This window comes from Aythya fuligula, chromosome 13 (assembly GCF_009819795.1).
Source record: "Aythya fuligula isolate bAytFul2 chromosome 13, bAytFul2.pri, whole genome shotgun sequence".
Classification (NCBI taxonomy): domain Eukaryota; kingdom Metazoa; phylum Chordata; class Aves; order Anseriformes; family Anatidae; genus Aythya; species Aythya fuligula.
The window spans coordinates 18069032-18082604 of NC_045571.1; positions in this window are offsets into that span (position 1 = coordinate 18069032).

Here is a 13573-nt window from a genome sequence, read left to right on the forward strand (position 1 = left end):
GAGTAACTGTCTTGTTAGTGAGGTATGTAAATTGTGCAGAAAAGCACTAAGGAAAGCAAGGAAAGAAGGACATACAAAAAAGCTTATGGGGGTTGTTGCATCACTAGGCAGTGTGGGTTAAGGGAAATACTTCTCATAATTTTAGTTATTTTTAATGGGTCTAATTTATTTTTTTTAAGAAGAATACCCATTTATTTTTAAGCATGGGGTGCTGTCTACTTGCTGTATTAACCACTCACTGCCTGCAGGAGAGGGTCCTGCATGCCCCACCTCTGCCTCGCTGCCTCACCTCAAATGCATGATTAAGTAAATGATAACGTGTATTTTGAAAACTAACTCAATTTATTATTAATTTGGAAATTTCAGCATTCAGTTTACAAAAGGGTTTAAGGAGGTTCCACCACCCGAACTGTGTTTACTTTTACTGTGAAATGTCAATTGCCAAAAGAAGAAAAAGGGCTCTAGAGTACTTGCTTCAATTACTGCAGGAGCCGTCGTTAGAGAAACACTACGCTTTAAACTTATGACATTTCTTCACTGAAATAACATCATCTACAAGCTGCTGATATAATATTTTGCTTCAATCTATGCAAGAGTTTATTATAACTGAGGCTTAATTAAAAAAAAAAAAAAAAAAAAAAAAAAAGCCCTAAGCCAAGTAGCCTAGCAAGAAACTATAATACTGATGGAGAAGAGAATATAAAACTAACACTGGCTGCAATAAGGACAATTTATATAGAAATCTATTCCTAATAATTAGGGGATCTTAGTAATTAGTCCATATTTTTCCAGTTTTGTACATTTTTTCCCAATACCTTTGGTTTAGAAGGAAGTATTTATCTTGGGCAGCTAATAGGGGATAGACAATTTGTTCTTATTAAGATAGCCACTACCAGCACAGTCACTTTTTCTCATTTTTTTCTGCCTTTGATTATTTTTTTCTAATTTATTTAACATTTTCATAATTTGTTCTAAATACTTAAAATACTTACTTGAGCTCCCCCCTCCCCCTTTTTATTAGCTTCAGGTATCGTGTATTGACAGCTGGAAAGACTACAGTCTGATCTGTGTCACAAAAACAACAAACTCAAAAACTCAAACACAAAAAATCTCATGCTTTAGAGAATACTGAAAATTTGATTATGAAAAGTACTGCTTATTCACTTGCATTAATTCCTTTTTAAATCAGTATGAAAAAAATATGGTCTTTATTCGTAACATAGTTAAGGGTTTTTAGGAAATGAGAAAGCAATTAGCTCAGACTTGCTTTATATGGCATGTGTCTCATACAGAGGAAACAAGAACCCACAGAACTAAATAGGAATAAATGAAGTTGTCATAGTCTGTGAGTTCCAATGCTAAAGCCTACCATGAGTTACTTCTCCTAATGAGTGTTATTTGATATTGACTGTTAGTGAAGAGTGCATCTTCTTGCAGGTTAGATTATCATGACAATTTGTTCCATCTTTGTGCATATAATGGTGCATTTTAGTTTTGGTGATATATGTCTTCTGAGACCAATAAATGCCTTCCCTAGTAGAGGAATGTTTTATGTGAGACTGTGTGTTCTCCTTGTGTTCTAGAAATCTGGAGTTATATAGTATTACCAAAGAAAAACAGAAAAGTACATATTTCCTGAAGAGGCATGTAAAGGTTTGTAATTGTTTTCATCTTTTTTATACTTCTTCTTCACCTTTTCAGTGCTATAAACTGCGATGGCCTTCTTCCAGCAAAGGTTGAAGGGATCTGATTCATTTTTAAAGTGTTTTATTTCTGGCTTCCTATCAGAGCAGGGAATCAAATGTGGCTGCTTTAGGAATGTTTTTCTGAGCAGAAGGCAGAACCTAAATGGCAGAACCTATTTTACCTAGAAGGCAGAACCCTGATTGCCCGCGATTGTACCAGTGGCTTAGTCAGGGATCTCCTGAAGGAGGAACTTTAAACTATAGATCATTTCTAGTAAAAATGTATAGTATCTTAAAAATACATCTTTGTGCAGGCATGTCTCAGCTTGACCAACATGCAGCATCTTTAGTAGCATATTTAATATGTGCATTTAAAGACATGCATTGTACATTCATGTGAGTATGCCTTGGTGAAAAAACCTGCACACTTCAGACACAAAGAAATGCATATGCATGTCACCCTTTTTGTGTAGGTTGCACAATGCTAGATGAAGCAATATTAATGTCAAATTCTTGTTTTTGGAAAGGACAACCCACCTTACTAAATTATAGGCAGATTTATTTGTAGAAGATTATTCTGAATAGTTTAAAATATGCAGTGAAATTTCAATCATTCACAATACCTTTTCTTCAAGGATGTTTGTTGTTTAATTCATGATCTAATACTAATATTTCAGTTCACTTGTGCATTTACCTTATATGTTGCTTTTACCATTGCCACCTTTCCTCTGCTAGCTTTGAGGATACTCTACACACACACACTGTAGTGCTTGTAGTCCAGACCTGACCTTTTTCTCCAGTCCCCCTGTGGCAGTGTCCAGTTCCTGCCAGCACCTTGGGCACATTCACAGGCTCAGCACCAGGCACTGCTTGGGAAGCAGGGCATAATCCTGTCTACACTTCTTGACCCAAAGTCATGTTCTTCAGCCTTTCTTGAAAAAGTTTAATAGCTTTGCTGTAAATTAGCTGTAATTTAAATTAATCCAAGTTAAATGTAATGTAAAAAGCTGCTACATGCTACAACAGTGGGAGATAGATGGACTGGATCTTCTTCTCTCTTCCCACCATCCTTCCCCCTCCCCACAGGTCCAGGGACCTCCAGTAATGTTGGCATTACTGTCTATGTCAGCAGACAATTCTCTGTCTACTGGTTGTACTGGCAGCAGACTGCCTTTTGAGTGGTTGTACTAGCTTAGAGAGGCAGAAAAACAAACAAACAAACAAACAAAACATGGCCAACATGAGGCAGTGATCTTGGCTTTCCTTTTCACACATTGTTCTTTTTTTCCCTACATATTTCCTTTTTAAGATGGGTGTTAGCAGAGGAAAGCTTTCTGTCTGTATATCCAAATTCTGTTAAAAGCAGTCACGTTGAAAGGCATTATAATGATAATCCATGAAAGTATGTGAGATATGAAAGTGGCAAGCTCTCACTGTGATTCCTTTGAACTGGATTTGTTTGTATTTATTACTTGAGTAACTTGAGGTGTTATATATGTGAGTAACATGACACATAATTTGAGCCACTTTTACAATCATTATAGGTTTCTGTATCTGTTAATCTACCTAGTTTGGATTTTACTCGGTTTTAATATGTATAATGTATTTTGTTTTAATTTGTCATAATCCATAACTCACAGTTACAGATTTGTCCTTGTGAAATAGTAGCTGTAAGTTGTGTGTGGACAGATAAAATCTATAAGCTAAAACCATAGAGTACCAGCATATGTGTGTTATCTGGCAAGGTACATGTGTTATCTTTCCCTGGTATCTTATGGAATGTTGGGTAAAGTGCAGTAGTAAGTGTTTTCAAGAAAAGTCCTGCTAATTTGCATGCTCTTGGTTTCATATCCAGCTCAAGAGAACATGGAGCTGTGTTTTTGGTTTGTTGTGTATTTGCAGCACAGTCAGATATAGAGTAAAACAGGATTTCAGAATGTGGAGCTCAAGTTTTGTTTAAAATCAGTTAGCAGCTCTTTTCTCTGCTGTCTTTGCTACTTCCCTTTTCCCCTATTCTAAACCATAATTTGTGTACTGTGAGGCCAACACTTTTAAGCATACTGGTGTAGACATCTTTATTAGGTAGGAAATGCTATTGATTTTTGTTTTTCTTTAAAGCATCTAGCTCTATGTGTTCAAGCTTCTCATTGACACTGAGATCTATATGCTCAAGTGTTGTAACGTAAGAGCTTTGAGAAAACAAGAGTTTTTTAACTATTGCAGGAACTATGAAAAAATAAACTGTTTATTACAGAGTGAGGCAATACTGTTATGCATATTGTAGTCATATGAGGCAATGAGATCTTCTGATTTTGATGAAGACTTATGAAGAGTCTAAAAATAACTCATACCCAGTACAGAAAAATATGTGAAAATATATGGTCTATCCCTTCAATCCACAGCATTAAGTTAAATTAATAGAAGAAATTGTACAGTACATGATTGAATCCGTGAGGGATATAGTGTGATATTGTATATTTGCCTAAAAGCTCTCTCTGACAGCAAAAACAATGTACCACAGTATGTTTCTTTCTTATCTAATGGAAAGAATAACACACAGAGGCTCAATTCTTGTAATGAAAACCCCCACATTAATTTTATTTTTTGATGTGTCATTGTAATTCAAGAGATGTTTTTAATCTCAGGATTGCTAGGGCACAATAAACCATTTAAAAAGTATTTGGCAAGGATCCCTGTGCTTAGCAACAGCTCCTTTCATTTAAAACTGTTTTTTGAACCAAGCTATTCAAAGCTTTGTTCCACTTATTAAAATAAAGTATCTTACTTCAAACAAGTATTTGAGAGAATATAATCAAGAGGATAGCATTCAAATACAATGCGCAGAAAACATAAAAGGTAGCAGCATGAAAAACTCAAATACTTTGTGTATGTTTCCTTGTTTTTCATTAAGAAAAATATATTAAAATGAAGTGTACTTAAGTGTGTGTTTTTTTTCTTTTACCTTTATAGGTTATCTAATGCTCCATTTCTTACTACATTCTGAAATTCATTACTAGATTTAAAATAAAATTAGCTGTGAACTATTTTAATGAATGAGATACTGCAGTAAAGTGGTGTGTTTGTTCCAGTCATCTCAGTGTTATAAAACAGCAACAGAGAAGCTAAATATAGAATAAGGTCTATTCATTTTGCTGCTGGCTTTATACTCTTATGTGAGTTACAGTGTTAATATGTTGCGCTGTATAACCATGAAAACTCCACTTTCTAATGAGGTATACATGTTCATCCTCAGCTTCATTATGTAAGCTTACATTGACAATTTATTTCAGATTTTTGTGAGTATCATTTTCACTTTATCTTAGTTCTGCCCTAATTTTGTTTTCAATTTTTGTATTAAAGGCATTGCCAAGGTAATAATGGCTTCAGTAATAATGCAAGTGCAGTTTCCCCTCATACGGACATGGTTCACTGGTCAGTGGTTCCTATTTCTCCTGTGTACCTCAAAAAATAAGGAAGGATGTGTCATGGAAGCATCTTCCTCTGTGAAGAGGATCTGGGGCTCAGTTTATAGAATGCCTTCTGGAGAGTCCTAAGGGTCCTCCGCTCACTCTGAAGTCAAGGCAGTTCGAGGTGAATGGGCTAAGCATAAAGAAGAATAATTCTATTTTGCAGAAGATTTGGCTATTTTAAAATTCTGGTTTATTTAGGAATGAGAACCCCAAACTAGAAAGTTCCCAGTCAGGAAAAGGCCCTGACTCTGCTGCTCTGAGTGTAACTGCAGGGTTACAAACACTGCCTGCAAATCTGTTCCCACTGCCATGTGGCTTCCCGGGAAATCTTGACCATCCTGTATAATCCTATATGTAGCTGATAAAATGTTCATGACCCACCAAAGGTTTGGGGATAAATGCCTTGAAAACAGTTTTTGGATTATTGTGAGTCTGTATAGATAATGCTGTATAACATTTTCAGGATGACCATGACTGCAATATCAGTTCAATTTTAAATCACACATTGTGTAGGCAGAAAAATGGTTATTTCCAAGATGTTAAAAAGCTAATCTATTCTGATAAGTTTTTGTTTCTTGCATAGATATAGCTTTTTTTTTTTTTTTCCATTTAATTTTACAAACCAAGTTGGGAGCCTTGACATTTATTGGGCCCCCATATTTTTCATTTATATTCTCTCTAGTCTTCACCATCTGTTATGACAGTAAATAAGTTTCAAATAAGCCATATCTTCCTCAGCATGAGTTGCTTTTTCTGAAAAAAATAAAAAAATAAAAAAATAAAGTTGCAGTTGGATGTGATATTTGAAGTCACAGCTTGTCTTCAAATATTTAGTAGCGTATTCGTGTGCCAAGGGATATCAATCTGCCATTTGATTTGCTTACAGTATAATAAAGATTATCCATTCCCTTCTTTCATAGATATGTCAAGGCTTTTAATTACAATAGTTTGGGGAGTAGCTCTTTCTACAGCCCTTTTTCCATTTTGCATTGACTTAATATCCTTCTTTCTTATTTTCTTGCACATTAAATTCCAAAAAATATAGTCTTTGACTTTGGTGGATTTTTTTTTTTGACTTTGCTAGCTTTTTTTGGTATGCAAAAATAAGAATTTCTACAGAGATTTTTTTTTTCCTCTTATACTTATTGTAGGCATCAGGGTAAATTTGAAGAGCTATATATTATTTGGTTTTTATCTTAATTTTTCTTTGTTGTATGCCTTGGAAGAACACTTCAGCAGAGAAAGGATGTGACTTGGATGTCAACTTTGTACAGGCATGCCACTTTGCTTTCAGATCTTTTCAAAATAAATGATTTGTCTCTTTTCTTGATTGAGGCATTTTCTTCATCCTTTGAGGATAATGATGTAAAATCACAGATGGTTTTTGTTTCTTGTCTAGTAAACTGCAACAAATGTTTCCTTAAAACTTTCCCGAAGTGGTTCTTCTAACAAGGAAATGCTCCAAACCAAAAGTATGCCTGAAACAGTAAATGTTTCTTGTGAACTATATTTCTTACATTTTTTTTCCACTGCTCAACAACTTATCTCTAGCCCTTGAGCTTCCCAAGGGCTTCCTAGATATGTTTGCCAGTAGCCTATGATAAATCAGTATTTGTAGTTGCTTATGCTTTCTACCTGCCTTCTATAAGTAACGTTCTGCAATTCAAACCATCCTTATACCAAAGTACTTTTTTTTTGCATCCACTTTTGATATTTCTAAAGGCTGTATATATTTTTACCTGGTAGATATTTAGATCTGCTTCTTTTATCTGTGTTTGGGTATGTGGTACCAATTGCTACTTTCAAAATGGCCCCAGAAAAGTTATGATAAACGAGCATCAGCTTTGCAAAACAAAGAGGAGCTGAGGTTGACTGCAGTATGATTTATATGAAAAGACTCAGGCAACTTCTGTAAAAGCTACAACATTCATTATGCAAAGGTACTTCTGAGTTAAAAAAAATAATAATAAAATTGTTTTATAGCATTAAAATAAACTCTATGTTATAGTCAAGATTGATGCACAATTAAGATTAACCTTTTTGTTTGTAGGAAGATTTCACTAACGTTTTGATATTCATAAGCTTCCTACTATAAAAATAAAGCTTTTATTCTTATTTTTATATATGCAGTAGTTTCTCCTTTTCTACCTGTAAATAGAGTAATTGCACTTTGTTATGATTTTCTAGTATTAGATTAATTTTATAGCATGTTCTGAAATTTCATTCTTGTTCAGCATCAATCTTTGTTTTCTTTTTATTACAGAATTATACTTACAAATAACATCATTTCAAAACAATAAACATAAACATATAATGCAATATAGCAGGTTTATGGAGTAAACATTTCATTTGAAAGAAAATTCTACTAGCCTATGCTATTACTTCACAAAAGTGGCAAGGTCAGAAAATCTGAGGGTTAATAACAAAGATATTTATATCCCAAGATGGGGACACAAATATTCAGGGATCAGTGACTAAACTTGAAAAGAAAATTTAGGAGGATATTTTGTCTATGGTTTATCTCTTCCAGAGAAGGGGTCTTCGTTAAAACACTGATTTTCAATTTAGAGTTAGTGTACAATGTAAGGTACGTTGTATCAAAACCAAATGATATTCCACAGAATCAGTTTCTCGAAGCTTAGATTGTTGAGTGTTAGGTATTTCAAAAGAGAATTAAAAATCTTCCCACACTGCCTTTGCAGACTAAACGACTTCTTGTTAGTATGGAAAGATGACAAATATGAAGCCAGGTGGTTAGTGCAAGGCAAGAACTGTTTAAGAGATTTCTATTTTTTTTTCCATAGAAAAAGAATTGGAAGAAGTATTAAAGCTACAGAATAGTATTTCTGATCAAAGTGTAAAAAGTGGAAATAGGAAGTAGTCAGGAGATTCAGAGGGGATTTGGAGACGAGAAGGGTTTTGACCCTTGGGGGTGTCGGTGAAGGATAAGGAAAACTAAATGGTCTCTTGATCACTTATGAACTCTTCTGCTCACTTAATATAGATTTGCTTACCAGAAAACTCTTTGCTTTATCAGGGTCTTTCCCTGGTTCTATTTATTTATTTATTTATTTATAAACAGCAGCAGTAAAAATAAAATTAGAAATATATTGGAATTATATCTATGTCAAAAGGAGACTTTACAATTGGAAAAATTTGGAAAAGAGCACAAATTTCTGTCAGTTAAATGTCATTCTTCTATAACTTTTCAATGTAGAATTGCACTTAAATTTATGCTAAAGAGCTTTTAGAATCATATGATCTTGAATTCTGAATGAATATTTATATCTAATAATAAAAGTAAATGTCACATGAAATAAATATGCAATAAATACAATATAATTTGAAATTTGGTGTATTTGCTTCACTTTATTTTTGAAAAAGTAATGTTCGTTGACTGGTATTTCCTTGCTACCAGTATTTACAAATAATTATGTAACAAAGAATGAATCTGACATCTCCAGTTTCCATTTGCTGTTCTTTTTCTAGACAATACATGTAGATTATTAGGTTTTCAGTACTTTGTCCTTCTTCAGTCCACTAAGATACCATTAATTGTCCTGAGATTCCTCTGAGCATTTAAGCACCTGGCAGATTATCAGATCCCAATAATTTGAAAATCTCTAGCTCACTGAGTACTTTTCAACCTCTTATTTCTCCTTCCTAGGCTGAGATTTCACCTGTTGATAATTTGATAGGTGTTTGAAGGTGGATGCATGTGTTGAAAATCTTAGCATTTTTCATGTTTTTTCTTGATAATGCTATTGAATACTGAAATATTGAACACTTTTCCTACTGCTAATGTGCTTACAGCATGACTGACTTCTTTTTTTTTTTCTTTAGTAACCTCAATGTTTCTTGCTACTTGCATCTCTTTTTAAATGTCCTTCCATATTTAATCCTATATTAAATTGTCTTTTACACAGTCCCTTAGCCATCTCACCTCATTTCCACTTTCTGCATCCTCTCTTCTATGTGAGACCAACTCATGTTTAGTGAATTCATCATTTGATCTGCATGCTTAAATTCTATGGATTTTATTTTTCTATCTTTATTCCTTTCTGGGGGTTCTGAACTCTCTCATTTCATCCAGCTTGCCTTACATCCTCCCATTCTCAGCAAGTTTCTTTCTACAAATAGGAATAGCATTTCTTCTATCCATCTTTAGTTGCAACAGCTGTCATTGACGCTTTCTTAGAATTGTACTTTTTTTTTTTTTTTTTTTTAACACATTTAAGTACTTTAGATGCCTTGTTTTGGCAGATTCCTGTTATTGGTGATTTTACCTGTATCTCACAAAAAAGCCTTATCCACCTAATTTTCTTGATCTGGTATTCTGTATTAGATAGCCATCATGATAAATGCTATGTTCTTTATCATTGTATGTAATCTTGCTCTTTGCATTGCTGATCTGGAAGCAAATATATAAAGTGTTGTCTTCTAACATAGAAAAATGATGCAAGGGAAGAGGCCAGTTCAGGCAAAACTCTAAAGTGCTATCCTTCAAAGTCAAGCTCTTGGAGGCTTAATTCAGCTGTAGGAGCAGAGAGGGCGACCTTATAATATTTGCCCTTTGAAATGTTATCTTTCAGAGGTGACCTTTAAGCTAACTTGGGAGTCTGGAAACCTGGGTCCTCAGCACAAGATCCTTTTCATTGTCAGCCTCTCACAGTTGGTATCTTCTCTGCCTTTGTTCAAAATAGAATCTCCTTCCCATTTTGCCTGCTTTGCTTCATAACTCTCTTCTAACTCATACTATCATTCAAGTCAAATAGAGTTAGCGGACTGTTGCCTTTCTCTTCCAGAGACATCTCTGAGTTTATAATTCTGCTGTGTTCTTTACAGACTTTATTCCATCTAGGTTAAATATTCTTCTTTGCAGTAACTTTGCAGTAACTATTCAAGAACATTGTAGTACTATGGGAAGACTTTGTATTCTGGCAGCATTCCATACTCATTTTGGAGTTTAAGCAAACATTAACTGTGAAGTTAATCAGAAAGGAGCTGAAACACTCTCCTGACCTGGCAGGAGCAAATTAAGAATGTGACAGCATACAAAATTATGGAAAACTATATTAAATCATATGAATGGTTTCCAAGAACACAAGAGTTTGCATGATTACCAAATCAGCCGTTGCCATCTTTAGCCATGACCATTGTTTAGGCTTGCTCATGCTTGACCAGGCCGTGACTAATGCAGGTGTTTCTAATAGCAGCTTTTAAGAAGTCACGCATCCATTTACATAGCTTTTGGAGTTCTGAACCAAAGTTATGTATTTTAATAATGAGCTACGTAAAATAGAAGGTGAATTTGTATGAGTGAAGTTGAAAATTCTTTGAGAGTTCTAATTATAGATCTGATCTGTATTTTTCATTTCAGTAGCTATTTTGGTGTCTTTAAAAATATTGAAAACAGTTCTCTTTTTCTTTCTTCATGGTCTCATTCATGTTGCTTTGCTCAGTGTGCTGAAGAACCCTGCCTTGCTCCCTGAAGGCCCCTGGGCAGTGCACCAGGTGGGCACGCTCTGTGAGATGGAGTCACCAGGCCTGGGGCCTGTCCCTAAACTCCTGCAGCCTGCCTGCCATGTCCCTGTCAGCACTCTGCTTGCCTTGATTCATCTGCCCTCTGTGAAAGCCATGACCTGAGATGCATCCCTAGTTCGTGGGAGCTTGTACATCTTTATCAACAAGACAATCATGAAAGGGAGGGCCTAAAAAGCCCTGTGAGATTTTCAGCTTTGACTTCTGCATTTTTCCACTGCATTTCTAGGGCCTGTCAGCACTTTGTTCCTGATTAGTCAGGCAGCTAACACAATACTGCTGCTATCTCTGTACTTCTCCATACTTTTCTGAACTGCATTGTGTTCTTGCCTTGTCAGTGTATTTTTTATCTGTACAATTGTTTCTTTGCTTGAATTCAATATGTTTGTTTTTCTAAATGACAGCAGAACTGGTATTTTGGTGTACTTCCATATTACTCCATCAATCACTGGAAAAGGACGTTGACACAGTGTTACTTTTGTTTTAAGTAAAACCAGGCTGCTTTTATTATTTGTGTGTGTGTGTGTACTATTTTCCACTATTCCCTTTGGACTGGGAAAATTGAGACTTCATAGGCCTAATCTTCTCAGCTAATATTATGAGCTACAGCTAAGTAGCATTTGTTGGAAAACAACAAGTTCATTCCATGTACAGTTCATTCTTCTGTTTGGCATAGATATAATGGATATAGCACATGAATTGAAACTGTTTTTTCCCACTGTATGACTCAGGTTTTATTTATATGATTGCTAGCTAATTGTATTTGAAAGATTGTGTTTATTTTTCAACTAGAAGATAAATTTTCGACTCTGTATCTCTAGTTAAAATGAAACAGTGTAAGGTAATACAAAGAACAAATATGCAAGAGAGTGCAAGATGATATGAAGGAAAGAGAAAACAAGAGGGAAAATCAGGAAATGTGGAGAAGATCAGATCAGAAAGAACCTCTGGTTTGCCAGGAATTAGGTCTCTGGCCATTGGATATAAATTTGTTAGACTGATTAAAGGCAATATAAAGGCAAATGGGTAAGATGAAGTCAGAACACTTCTCTGGAAGCATATTACGGTATCTGTAATATGCCAATTTCTAAATGAAAAATAGTAGTTGAGAGGTTGTAGCTAGTAGTACTAGCAGTATTTAAAGAAAAGAAGTTACAGCGTGTGTATGTTTGGCAGTTTTCCTTCTTTCTCAAAACAGTAGAGAGAATTGCTGTGTGTCTGACAGCGTGGATGAAGGCTAAAGGAAAGTAGATGGCTGCAGACTGATGTCTTCACTGTGACTGTAGATCCCCGCAGGGTCAAAGACCAATAAATAGAAAAGGAGAATATGTGAAAAAAATGGGTGTTCTCACTGGACTGTGGCTGGTTAAAGTTAACAAAAACTGCCTATGTTTTGAAGAGAATTGGAAGTGCTAAAGGGTTTGAATAATATGTTGTTATACAAAGGAGAGAAGAGATGATCTAGCTAAAATAGTTCTTTGATAGAAATGCTGCTTCTTCACTCGTGCTTTCAGGTCATTTATAAACGTAGCATGGTTAATATGCTGTAAGAGCAAGCCTTGAAATACTTCTTAGCCATATTGAATGTTGACCAGTTCTACCAAACATTTCCAGCCCCTTAGCTAGTGTTAATATTCAAAACAAACAAACAAAAACCCTTCCCTCCCATTTATGATTATTCTATAATAAATGTTGAAAGAACTAACAACTTTTTTTTTTGAAAACAATATAATTATCACAATCCATACAATTGTCATAACTATCAAATCAATACAATTAGTTTGGTTTTTGTAAGGGTCCAGTGATAGCTATCAAAAAGATCTGGCTTAATTCATATATAAACAAATTTGGTAGTTACAGGCCCCCAGTTATGGACAGCTCAGATGTCTCTGCTCCTTTGCAAGCCCTGGGGCTGGAGTGGAAGCCATGAATTGCTGTGGAAACACACTGTGGTGTACAGTTTTGGGTAGAATTTGTCCCCTGTGATCCGTATGGTGTTCCACGTGCATAGCCAACTTACTCAGCCGTTGCAAAGAACGTGGCGGGACTACACTTATTGAACAAATATTATTCTTCATGAGTAATTTTCTTGCCTGTCGTTTTTTGGATAAGAAGCAATTTTTAAAATGTGTTGTCAGAAATCCATCCCTTATGCAATAAAAAACTCAAAAGCTGTGCCTGATGACATACAAGATGTCCAGATCTGCATTGGCTCCTTCTCTGCAATCTGTTTACAAAAGTTAAAAAATGCAGCAGAATGAGTTGGTTTGTAAAGGTGCTTTTTTGAATGCTAAATCATATCTGCAAAACTAAAATGCTAAAATTTGTTTTGTTTCACTATACAAGAGTCTTCTGAAACAAGTTTTGAGTTAATCTGATGTTTAAATTTAAATTAATTAAAACATAAGAAGAATTTACATTTGGAGTCCATTTTTCCCTCTCAATTGAAAAATTTCTAGTAACTGAGGAAGTAAGATATTTCTCTGTGGCTTATATGATCATTTGCATTTTTTGCAAAAACATCTGAAAATTATATATGCAATATTTCTTTTCCATTAGTATTCATATTAAACTATCACATAGTATTTTTTTTTGCCTAACAAAAATCTCTATCAAAAGAATTTTGAATTTACTGAAATGTTGGTTATCAATACATTTTTAATTTTTAAAATGCTTATTCCCAGGTATTTCAAAGTTCTATTTGGTACCTGGGTGAGTAATCTGCATTGTAAAGATGTGGTGCATCTTATTTCACATTGATTTAATGCACGCTATTAGCATATCTGAAAATTAATTCAATGATTTCATGCTTCTCTTGAGATCTCTGTAAGCCTGCAGGGATTTGGAAAATCCCAAATAATTGTTAGGAAATCCTGC